General features: G+C 46.9%; 1 long non-coding RNA gene across 2 annotated transcripts in view; it reads right to left on the bottom strand.

The window, feature by feature from the left end:
• LOC144375614 (uncharacterized) overlaps window positions 1–11,050 on the bottom strand; it is a 29,801-nt gene extending 18,751 nt beyond the window's left edge. For both annotated transcript variants that reach the window (XR_013435631.1, XR_013435630.1), the window contains exons 1-2: window positions 3,722–11,050; window positions 2,303–2,753 (exon numbers count right to left, since the gene is read on the bottom strand). This is a non-coding gene — a long non-coding RNA (uncharacterized LOC144375614). The remainder of the gene's footprint in view (window positions 1–2,302; window positions 2,754–3,721) is intronic.
• Between the last annotated feature and the right edge of the window lie 436 nt (window positions 11,051–11,486).

The following is an 11,486-nucleotide window of genomic DNA, read 5'->3' on the forward strand; positions in this document are numbered from 1 at the left end:
GAATCCTGGCCTCAGGACCAGGAGCCTGCAGAAGGTCTGAAGGGGGCAGGGTGGCGTGCAGGGAGGCTGCCGAGGCCCTGGGGATCCACTGGCCGGGGACTTCCCAGCCAGGGTGTTTGTCCACAGAGCCCAGTCTTCCGGCCCCAAGGTTAGAACACTTCCAGTTGTGGATGGTAACCACTAACAGGCAGGGCCAGACTTTTTGTTCTTCTCATTTGACCAAACCAGGGTCAGCTGCTTGCCATGTGGTTCTTGACCCTCCCTAAACCCTGCCCACTGCTCGCACGTGCATGCGTGCATGCGTGCGTGCATGTGTGTGTGTGTGTGTGTGTGTGTGTGTGTGTGTGTGTGTGTATCCCAGGAGGATGATCTGAGGGCATCAGGGGTCAACAGTCTTCCCTGAGAAGAACCATTCAAACCAGATGATTTCGTTCTGAATGCAGGAAGGGAGAAGATGGGGAAGCAGTGGTACTGTTTCTTCATCACAGTTCATTCATTATTCCCACCACAGACACCTACTGAGCACCTACTGTGTGCCTGAACCTACTCTAGTTGCCTGGCGCAGAGTAAAGAGCAAAGAGAAAGTAGGCTTCCTTGGAATTCACTTGGGATGGGGTGGGAGTGGGGTGCAGAGGAGGGAAAAATAATACATTCCAGAGTGGCCAGGAAGGTCAATGCCCTGAGCCCAGCCCCAGTTTCCAGAACAGCCCTCCCTGAGCATCGTCTTCCTCTCGGCTGGCCCTCCCAGAGGCCCCTTCTCAAATCTGGAGACCTAAGAGTGGTGAGCTGCTGGAGACATGAAGAACTGCCCCAGACCCCCTGTCTGTGCAGAGGCTGAGAACAGGCAGGCAGTTAGGTCTCTTCTGCCCTCTGGCTATCACCTGGGGAGGGGGATACCCTCGGCCTCTCCCTAATTTTCTCATTTCTCTTTCCCTTTCTTTTTTTTCTCCTCCTTTCTTCCTTCTCCTCCCTCCTCGAGCTCCCCCCCCCCATGCCCTGTTCTCTCTCCTACTCCCCCCTCCCCTTCTTCCTGTCTCGCATTTTCCTGCCCAGGAATCAGACCCCAGACAGTACCTAGGAAGTCTGCGGCCTTGCCTAATAGAACCGTAATAGTCCTTAGGGAGGCGCGATAATGACATCCTCCTTAAATAAAAGGACTTAATGGAGATTTCCCAAATTTGAAAACCACATTTCCACTAGCAACCTATTCAGTGAGTGACTGCTCTGGAAAGGAACTCATGGGAAGCTGCAGAGGGGAGGGGGCAAAGCGGGAGGAGGCACAGAGCCTGTGCAAAGAATGTTCTGTTCAGCAGGGACTCTCCCTGGAAGGACAAAGAACCTGGAGAGAGGGCACAAACCATAAAGGTGGGCCATCTCAGCCCTCTCCCACCCAACTGGGCCAGCTCCCCCAAATCAGAAGCTCAGTGGGGTGCAGTGGCACCCGCCTATAATCCCAGTGACTCCAGGAGGCTGAGACAGGAGGATCACAAGTTCGAGGCCAGCCTGGGCAATTTAGTAAGACCCTGTATTGACAAATTACAAAAAGAACTGGAGATGTAGCTCAATGATAGAGCACCTCTGGGTTTAATCCCAGTTGGAGGGTGGGAGTAGAAGCTCAGAGTCAGGAAATGTTGGGTGACCTTGGGTAATTCACTTTGTGTCTTGGAATCTCTGCCTTCTGAGCTGTGAACCGAGTGTAATCATCTCTTAATCGTGAGGGGCAGAGCGTTAGCATTTACCTACTTCCTAACACGTAGCAAAAGCCAAATCAATCTCAGGCCTGGCCTCCTTAACCAATACAGCAAAACAGGAGAATTTCTAATCCTGTGAAAGAACAACACTAGCCCAGACCAGGCTAGCCCACCCATTCACTCTGGATTTAAGAAAATACCAGAGTATTGGGGCATGGGTTGTAGCTCAGTGGCACAGTGCTTCCCTAGCATGTGTGAGGCACACACATTAAAATAAATAAAAGAATTCTGTCCATCTTAAAAACAAAACAAACAAACAAACAAAAAAAACAGATTATTGCGGGGGGAAGAGGGAGTTCATCATGCCTTTCTTATTGCCTCTGCCACTAGAATACTAATAAACTCTAAGTGAGTTGCAGGATATATAGTTCAGATCACGGGGACTCTGGGATCACACTATTTATCTCGGGAGACCATATAAAACTTTGGGGGTCCCATCCTCTGAAAATAACAATGCTAAGACTGAACCAAGGGCTTTCAAGTCCCCTTGTCATTCCCAGCCTCAACCCCAAACCAAAGCATGAGATGTTGGAAAGCACAGGATGAAGTACCTTGTTGCAAGAAGAGATCCTCAGCAGATCCTAGACACAGCTTGGCTGCCAACTAGCACTGTGATCTGAGGCAAAGCTCTTCCCGTCTCTGGAAGGTGTCGGCCCAGGATTAGATTGATTGGGTGGTATCGTTCAAAATAAGAATAAGCGTTTACATTCAAAATAAAAATTTAAACTGCAGTTTAATTCTTTGGACTTGGGCGTCTCAGCGGGCGAGGCGCAGTGTGTTTGCCAACACCGCCACCTTGTGGCGGAAACTCACAACGCTGGATTGAGGCCTCTGGATTTGGGGTCGAACGCCCACTGGGGTCCTCAAGGTTCACTCACTCCAACCACCCACACCTGTTCCGGAGCAGAGAAGCATTCCTATCGGCAGTGCGACTCTTTTTAAAAATTTACTAGCCGGGCTGAGCGTGGTGGCGCACGTCTGTAATCCCACCGACCTCGGAGGCTGAAACAGAAGAATGGGGAGTTCAGAGCCAGCCTCAGCAACTGTGAGGGCTCAGCAACTCAGTGAGCCCCTGCCTCCAAATAAAATACAAAATAGGGCTGGGGATGAGGCTCAGTGGTTGAGTGCCCCTGAGTTCAATCCCTGGTATCCCCCCCCCAAAAAAAAAAACAAAAAAAAAAAACAATCACTAACCAGTCAAGATGGTGCACACCTATAATCTCAGCAGTTTAGGAAACTGAGGCAGGAGGATCACAAGTTTAAAGCCAGCCTCAGCAACTTAGCGAAGCCCTAAGAAACTTAGTTAGACTCTCTCTCGAAATGAAAAAATAAAAAGAGCTAGGGATGTTGCCCAGTGGTTAAGCACTCCTGGGTTAAACCCCCAGTATAATAAAAGAAAAAAGAGGTAAAGAACTACCACTTCCAAACTCCTACTTTGTGCCAATTATTGTGGTAAATACATTATTTTGTACATTCATTGCTTTGTTTGATCCTGAAAATGACGCTGTGAGGGAGATATTTTGGGCACTTATTTTATGGATTAGGAGACTATGCTCAGAGAGGTGAAGTAACTTGCCCAAAGTCACCGCAGATAGAGGGAGAAGATTACTCTGAAACACTGATAATGCTCCCCTGGCTTCAAAGCTCAGGCCACCTCCCTTGGAATGAGTAGTTGGCTTTACTCAGACATGTCAGATTCCATCTTCACAGGTGTGTTAAGTTGAGAAGGGCCACCTAATTGAAGGGGATGAGAGAGAGAGAGAGAGAGAGAGGTCTCTAATAAACACTCCTGCCTTGCTCCTGGGATAGAAGTGGATGGAGCCCCTTCTGAGGTTCTGGGCAGATCACTGCACATCAGAAACTTCCTAAATATTCCCCTAAAATGCCAAAGAGAAACCAGCAGACCCTAAAACAAACAAACAAAAAAAAGCATGAACCCATGATTCAGAGAAACCAGAAACTCAACTCACATATCTGTGGCATTTTGTCAAGTGATTCCATCATCACTAGCGTGGGATCCTCCCCACAACTTCCCAGAAGCCATGACCAACCCAAGGTGGCAAATGAAGATAGAGGCCCGTCTGGTTCTGATGCTCTCAGTAGAAGTGATTCTCATCCTGATGAATTTCTGTGCCATGGAAACAGGACATGCCCAGATCCAAAAAGTAAATTTTTTATAAGATTGCCGATGGATTACCTCCACAAACGCTGCAGAACATCTCTGACAACCCCCGCCAAATTGTACCGCTCTCCTGACAGCCCATAAGCAGTGGGGTGTCAGGAAGGAAGAGTGCATTGAGGAGGCCCTCCCCCCAAGTCTGGGGATATTTGTCCTGATCATCTCATCCAACAATCTCATCTCATTCTTTTGGCCTTTTTGGCCTCTTGAGACACCCACCCAGGGAGACCCTGGAAATGTTCCACAAGAACCAGGAAATTGCCAATATCTCCCCTATGCCCCTCACCCTCACGTGGGGATGGCAAAAATAATACTATGACCCTGAGACTCTATTCATTCCAAAAGGCGACTCTAGCTGGGCATGGTGGTGCACTCCTGTAATACTAGCAGCTTGGGAGGCTGGGGCAGAAGGATTGCAAGTTCCAAGCCAGCCTCAGCAATTTAGCAAGGCCCTAAGCAACTTAGCAAGACCCTGTCACAAAATAAAATAAAAATAGAGACTGAGGACATGGCTCAATGGTTAAGTACTCCTGGGTTCAATCCTTTGTACCAAAAAAATAAAAAGGTGTAAAACAAAGATCAAGCTGGGCCTGGTGGCACAAGCCTGTAATTTCAGTGGCTAAGGAGAATCTTGAGTTCAAAACCAGCCTCAGCCAAGACGAGGAACTAAGCGACTCAGTGAGCCCCTGTCTCTAAATAAAATACAAAAATAGGGCTGGGGATGTGGCTCAGTGGTTGAGTGCCCCTGAGTTCAATCCCCAATACCCCAAAACAAACAAACAAACAAACAAAAAACTCAAAGATCAAACAATAGCTAAACATAAAAGGATGCATGAAGAGTTAACAAGAAAAAGATTCTGTTCAAAGGTAAACAGAAAGGGCTGGGTGCAGCTCAGTGGTAGAGCACTTACCTAGCACACAAAAGGCCCTGGGTTCCATCCTATGAACTGCAGGGGAAAAATGCATTAAAAAAAAAAAAAAAGCAAATGAAAGGAGCAGAGGCCCAGCCCAGGTCTTGCTCCCCGCAGGCCTTTGCCCCAGGCCAGTCCCTGGCTGGCTCCTGATTCCATGGAAACTTTGCAACTTACCCGGATGCTTCCATGCCTACTCAGGTCAGCGTGACCAAATGTCCTTTACTGAAGACAGTGTCTGACATGATACGATGGTGACATTCTTTAACGGCAGTCTCAGCTCTGTGAGACATGCTCAGCAGCTACAGGCACTCAGATGCCATCCGTGCAACCTGGCCGTGGTGGTGACAGTGGATGTGGCGTGAGGGGCCGGGTGGGCCATGCAGCATTCCCAGGACCAGCTCTCAGAGCCGCCCTCCTCCCCTCAGGCTGCCACATTTTTCTAGGTTCAAAGCAAGGAAACCTGCCACCCTACCACAACGTCCCTCATCCCCCAGTTTTACCCAATGACAGTGAGCTTAAAGTGCCAACGAAGCAGTGTGCAGGCCAAGTTAAACCCATGCTGTTACTCTTTACCTTATCCTCAGTTTCCTGGGGACAGATTTCCTTTCTTATCAACTCCAGAGGAAGGAAGCCCCGCTGCTAGCTGGCAGGATGGAGTCAGCAGGCCTGGTCTAGAGCCAGGTTTGACCTCTGGCTCCCAATGCCCAGGTCAGAGCAGCTGGAAGAAGCAGAGACCTCAGATTCTTTCCCCTGGGCCAGAGAGGTGTCATCTCTAGGCAGCACCCCAGGCAGAGCCTCAGAACCCCCACCTGCTGACCACCTAGCAAAGAGCACATGCACTCCAAAATGCTAGTTTGAACAGGTAAACAGCACAAAGAAATCAACACAGTGCGTGCTCCTCACTCCCATCTGGGGAGACTTGGGGGCCGAGCCAAGCTGCAGAAGTTGTAGGCTGCATTGGTGTCTGAGTTGGGACAGATGCGACTCTGGTCCTCGAGAGGGTTAAAAAACAGCTCTTGGTTCCATGGCTCTGTTCCAAAGGGTCTCCGTTAACACCAGAGGTCTCCTGATATCTCACTCTCTTTAATAGATTTTTCCCATTGACGGCTCAGTTTATTGACTATCATTTCCTTTTTCTGCAGGGGAACTATTTTCTGGGTCACTGATCTAACCAACTTAAAAGGGGCTGCATTGATTAAGTTTTATTGGTGGTGACTTGCGCAGAGATGGGCTGATTTGCTCCTACCTGCTAACAGCTCTTTTATTTCCCCCTCCTCACCCCAAACCCACTCTGTTGACTTATGGGAGGGACAAAGTTGGTGCACTTAGGTGGTGGCCTTTTATGGAGTGATGGGGAACTTCTGGCTGCATTGCTTCAAGCTCTCTGCAGCATTCAGGTAAAGTCCATTTAGAAAAGAAAAAGAAAGGAAACCAGGAAAATTGATGTCAGCAGAGTTTGAGTAAAGATATAAGCAAACTCAGAAAGTTATGCATTTAGTGATCATTTACTGAGAACCTACTATGTGAAATCATCATAAATAACATTTTGGTAATATTTATAAGTAGCAAAGCTTTTGAATTTTATTGTCACCTTGGTGCTTACACTTCTAGGTGATAAATAGGATGCTTATTATCCCTACATCATGCATGAGGGATCTGAGGCTAAGAGAAGCCTGCCCTGAGTCACAATTAGCTAGTGGCCAGCCCCCCAAAAAATTAAATCCAGAGCCTACGTTCTTTTATGCTGAGAGCTCAAGGGGATACTGAGAGGTATGAGGCAAAATTCACTCTTAATGTGAACATTGATTATTTATGTGTGTGCCTCCATGTGCCACAATAAACAAAGAAAGGAAATCAGAAGAAGAGACCCCCAAGGCACCTAGATCAGATTCCCTTCCCCCGCCAATTTGTAGGTGGGAAAAAAGTGAGTCTCAAAGATGTAAAATATTGTGCCAAGGTCAAGCAGCATTCAAACCCATGCAGTCACTCCTTCAACCTGCCAGATATTTGTACTCATTCTCACTAGAGCTTAAATGGGGAGTGTTCAAAATAGTCCACCGCCTGCAGGAACACTCATCAGTACAGAGATAGCATCTGTCCCAGCAGCTTTGATCTTTCTCTAATCTGGGTCACTGATCTGACCCTTTTCCTCCCTCCTCCCTCCCTCGCCAGCCTGTTACTACATGCCAAGCAGCCCATCTCCAGCCAGGATCCTGAAGTATCAAGCCCCACCTGCTTCGACTTTGTCGTGGGCCACGTCGGAATGGCCCCTCCATGCCCAACAAATATACAGAAAAAAAAATGTTCAACATCTTTAGCAATTAAGGAAACGTGATCAAAACTATACTGAGGTTTCATCTCACTCCAGTTAGAATGGCAGTTATCTAAGAATGCAAGTGCTAGAGAGGATGTGGAGAAAAAAGAAGACTTTTATACTGTTAGTGGTTTATAAATTAGTACAACCACTGTGGCAGTCAGTTTGGAGGTTCCTCAAAAGACTAGGAATTGGCCAGAGGTGATGGCGCATGCCTGTTATCCCAACTCTGGAGGCTAAGACAGGAGGATTGAAAGTTCAAGGCCAGCCTCAGCAACTTAGGGGGACCCTGTCTCAAAATAAAAAATAAAAAGAGCTAAGCATGGTGGCTCACACCTGTAATCCCAGTAACTCAGGAGGCTGAGTAAGGAGGATGGCAAGTTCAAAGCCAGTCTCAGCAACTAAGTGAGGCCCCACACAATTTAAGGAGACCTTGTCTCAAAAAAAAAAAATTAAAAAAGGTCTGGGGATTTAACTCAGTGGTAAAGCATCCCTGGGTTTAATCACTGGGTACCCTCCCCCCCCCAAAAAAAAGAAGAATGAAACTACATTATGTGCAGGAAAATAGAAATTGAAAACATTATGTAAAGCAAAATAAGCCAAACCTAGAAAGATAACGTTCAGATGTTTTTTCTCATATGTGGAAGATAGAGAGGAAAAAGGAAAAGAAAGGTGTCAGGGATATCTAATGGAAATCTAAGGGAGGGGGGCTGGGGCTGGGGCTCAGCAGTAGAGCGCTCCCCTAGCACGTGTGAGATCCTGGGTTCGATTCTCAGCACCCCTTAAAAAATAAATGAATAAAATAATGATATTGTGTCCAACTACAACTAAAAAATAAATATAAAAAAAATATAAGGAAGGAGCTGGGGCTGTAGCTCAGCGGTACAGTGCTCGCCTAGCGTGTGGGAGGCACTGGGTTCAATCCTCAGCACCACATAAACAAATAAAGTTTTTAGAAAAAAAAAATAATCTAAGGGAGACTAGTAGAGAGAGAGAGGGGAGATGATATTAGCTAAATTTATTGTTATGTGTAATGCATATGTAACAATGAATCCCACCAATAAGTATAATTATAATATACCAATAAAAAATATGGGAAAACCAGGTATGGTGGCACACACCTAAAATCCCAGCAGCTCAGGAGGCTGAGGCAGGAGGATCAAAAGTTCAAAACCAGTCTCAGCAATTTGGCAAGGCGCTAAACAACTCAGTGGGACCCTGTCTCTAAATAAAATACAAAATAGGGCTGGAGATGTGGCTCAGTGGTCAAGTGCCCCTGAGTTCCAACCCCAGTACCAAAATAAATAAATAAATAAGGGTTTAATTGGGGGGCGGGGGGAGAAATGTCCCATCTTTCACCTTCATCAGTGCTGAGACTCAGACCTTGTCTGAAAGGAAAGCCTCAGCTACCCAGGGCCCTCCTGAGCAAAGTGCCAGGGTGTGCAGAACAAGCATCACTTGTTAACATCCAGTTCAGCAGCCATGAGTTAGTGGCAGGGAGTGTGCATTGTGTGGGTGAATATTTGTGCAATGACTTTAGCACACGAGGGGCTGTGGGTGTCTGTGCATCTGCGTTTCAGGCCTGTGGAGTTCGTCCATCCATTTTCCTGTCTGTGTGCTCACTCATTCATTCATTCAGCAAGCTTCCGTTGGCCCAGCATCTCCTCTGTGGCAAGCAATACCCTGGGATCCGGTGATTCAGAGATGAACAAGACAGTCTCTACCCCGGAAAACTTGAGGCTGCATGTGGGAGAGGAAACACATGTGCAAAGAATTCCAGCTCAGTGCGGAGAGCACCACAGTCAAGCGCAAGAGACAGAGGATGGGAAAGCGCTTCATAAAACCCATTGCCTGAGCAGAGGACCTAACAAGGACCAATACAGTTTCACGGAGTGGGCAGAGGCCGAGGTGGAAGAAGACATCCATGCCCTAGAGAAACATGGCCTGTTCTGGGAATTCCAATAGTCAAGTTCAAGGGAGGGGGGGAGGAGCCCCCAGAGATGGGCAGGAGGGGGATCACAGTGGGCAGGGACTTAGGAAGCACAGACACCAGGGGTCCAAGCAGGGCCACCTAGGGTGGAAGCAGAGGAATGTTCTTTCTCAAATCTGGCCATAAAGACCAGCTTTTTTGTTTGTGTGTTTGTTCTAGTATCTGGGATTGAACCCAGGGGTTCTTGGCCACTGAGCTACATTCCCAGCCCTTTTTATTTTTTATTTTGAGACAGGATCTCGCTAAGTTGCTTAGGGCCTCACTAAATTGCTGAGGCTGGCTTTGAACTTATGATCCTCCTGCCTCAGCCTGAGTTGCTAGGGTTACAGGCATGCACCACCTGCCTCAAGACCAGCCATTTTTTCACAGACCCCACAGATAGGCCCTTATCCTTTGAGCCCCCAAAATCCTAGACTCAAGTGTAAGATGCACATGAGAAGTTCTCCCCCAGCAATAGAGAAATTGCCACATTTCAATCTTCTCCATCCCTCTCTCTCCTCCTTCAGTCTTTCTGTCAGGCCCCTGTAATGCAAAATCTGTGTTTTGCTCTCTCTAAATGAGAGAATTAAATCACCTAGATTAAATAAATTAAATGAACGTCTTCTCTTGGGCAGGAAGCTTGGCACATTTCAGAGAGAATTCCAGCAAACCCTCCAGAAACAAATAGAGGGCCTGAGATCCACCCAAATGAACAATGGCTAAAAGGGTCGGCCAGTTACCAGAACCCATTTTCTCTGCATAAATCTGCAACAATCAAGAGAGTTGCACGGCAAAAACACATAAAGGCAAAAAGCAGTAGTGAACGTTAGCCAGGTCCTCATGCCAGAGAGATGAGTCCCAGCACCGCCATGCTACACCTCCACCTGGGTGCCCACACGGACCCCTGCAAAGTCCAAATGCAAATTCCAAAGGGAAAGGAAGGTTTCTGGGCCCCATAGGAAGGTGGTTCTCACACTCACACAATCATAGGCACGTGTACATACACATCTCACACCTCACACACATCATATACAAACACCACCACCCATGCACAGGTATACACCCTCACTCAGACTCACATATACACACTCGTCCTCCTCACACTCTCAACACAATCACAACTGCACATACATACATGCATCTCACACTATACACACACTCACTCAAAAATACAGCCACACACATGAATATACCCACTCATGCATACACAGACTTCTCACACACACACATCTCATGCACACTACACATACACACTCTCCACACTCACACATATATACTCACACATATAAACTCACACATTTTCTGTGCTCCAGACAAGCATTTAGCACCTTCTATGTTAATGTGAAAGGTGAGAGAACTTTCTGTCTCATCTGGAGGGCTTTTCAATAGTGTCCATTGCTGCCCAGTAAAAGAATAGTTGGAGCGACATTAGTGCTGCCTTCCTGTCCCGGAAACTGGATTCACAAAAAGTTTATTTTTTCCTAAGATGTTTTAGAGATTTTCTTTTTTTGGTGGGGGGGTGGGAGTATAGGGATTGAACTCAGGGCCCTCAACCACTGAGCCTCATCCCCAGCCCTATTTTGTATTTTATTTAGAGACAGGGTCTCACTGAGTTGCTTAGCGCCTCACTTTTGCTGAGGCTGGCTTTGAACGAGCTGTTTTCCTGCCTCGGCCTCCCAAGCTTCTGGGATTATAGGCATGCACCACTGTGCGCAGCCCCGCAGCTATTTTTAATGTGCAGTTTATTGGAATAGAACCTATGTCCAGGCTTGTGCACCTTTAGTTCTGATGCCTTTTGATAGAGACCATTTTCAAATAAAAGAAGAATGTTTCCCCAACTCTGGAATCCACCATGAGCCTCCTTCCTGGAATAACCACTTTCCTGGCTTCTAACAGTGTAGAATAGCTTTGCCTGGTTTTGAAATTTTTAAAATTTTTTTTTTAGTTGTAATTGGACACAATATATTTTATTTACTTTTTTAAATGTGGTGCTGAGAAAACAAAACAAGTGCCTCACATATACTAAGCAAGTTCTCTACCACTGAGCCACAACCCCAGCCCCGGTTTTGAATTTTGTATAAATAGGACCAGAAGTACACTCTGATGCCCCATAATAAAATCCATATACAGAAATTCATCACACTGAGCCTGGCATGGTGGTGCACACCTGTAATTGCAGTGACTTGGGAGGCTGAGGCAGGAGGATTGCAAGTTTGAAGCTAGCCTTAGCAACTCAGCAAGACCCTGTCTCAAAATAAAAAAAAAATAAGAAGAGCTGGGGATGTCATTCAGTGGTAAAGTGCCCTTGGGTTAAAATCCCCCAGTTCAAAGAAAGAGAAAGAGAGAGAGAGAGAGAGAG

Source organism: Ictidomys tridecemlineatus, chromosome 3, assembly GCF_052094955.1.
Source record: "Ictidomys tridecemlineatus isolate mIctTri1 chromosome 3, mIctTri1.hap1, whole genome shotgun sequence".
NCBI lineage: Eukaryota > Metazoa > Chordata > Mammalia > Rodentia > Sciuridae > Ictidomys > Ictidomys tridecemlineatus.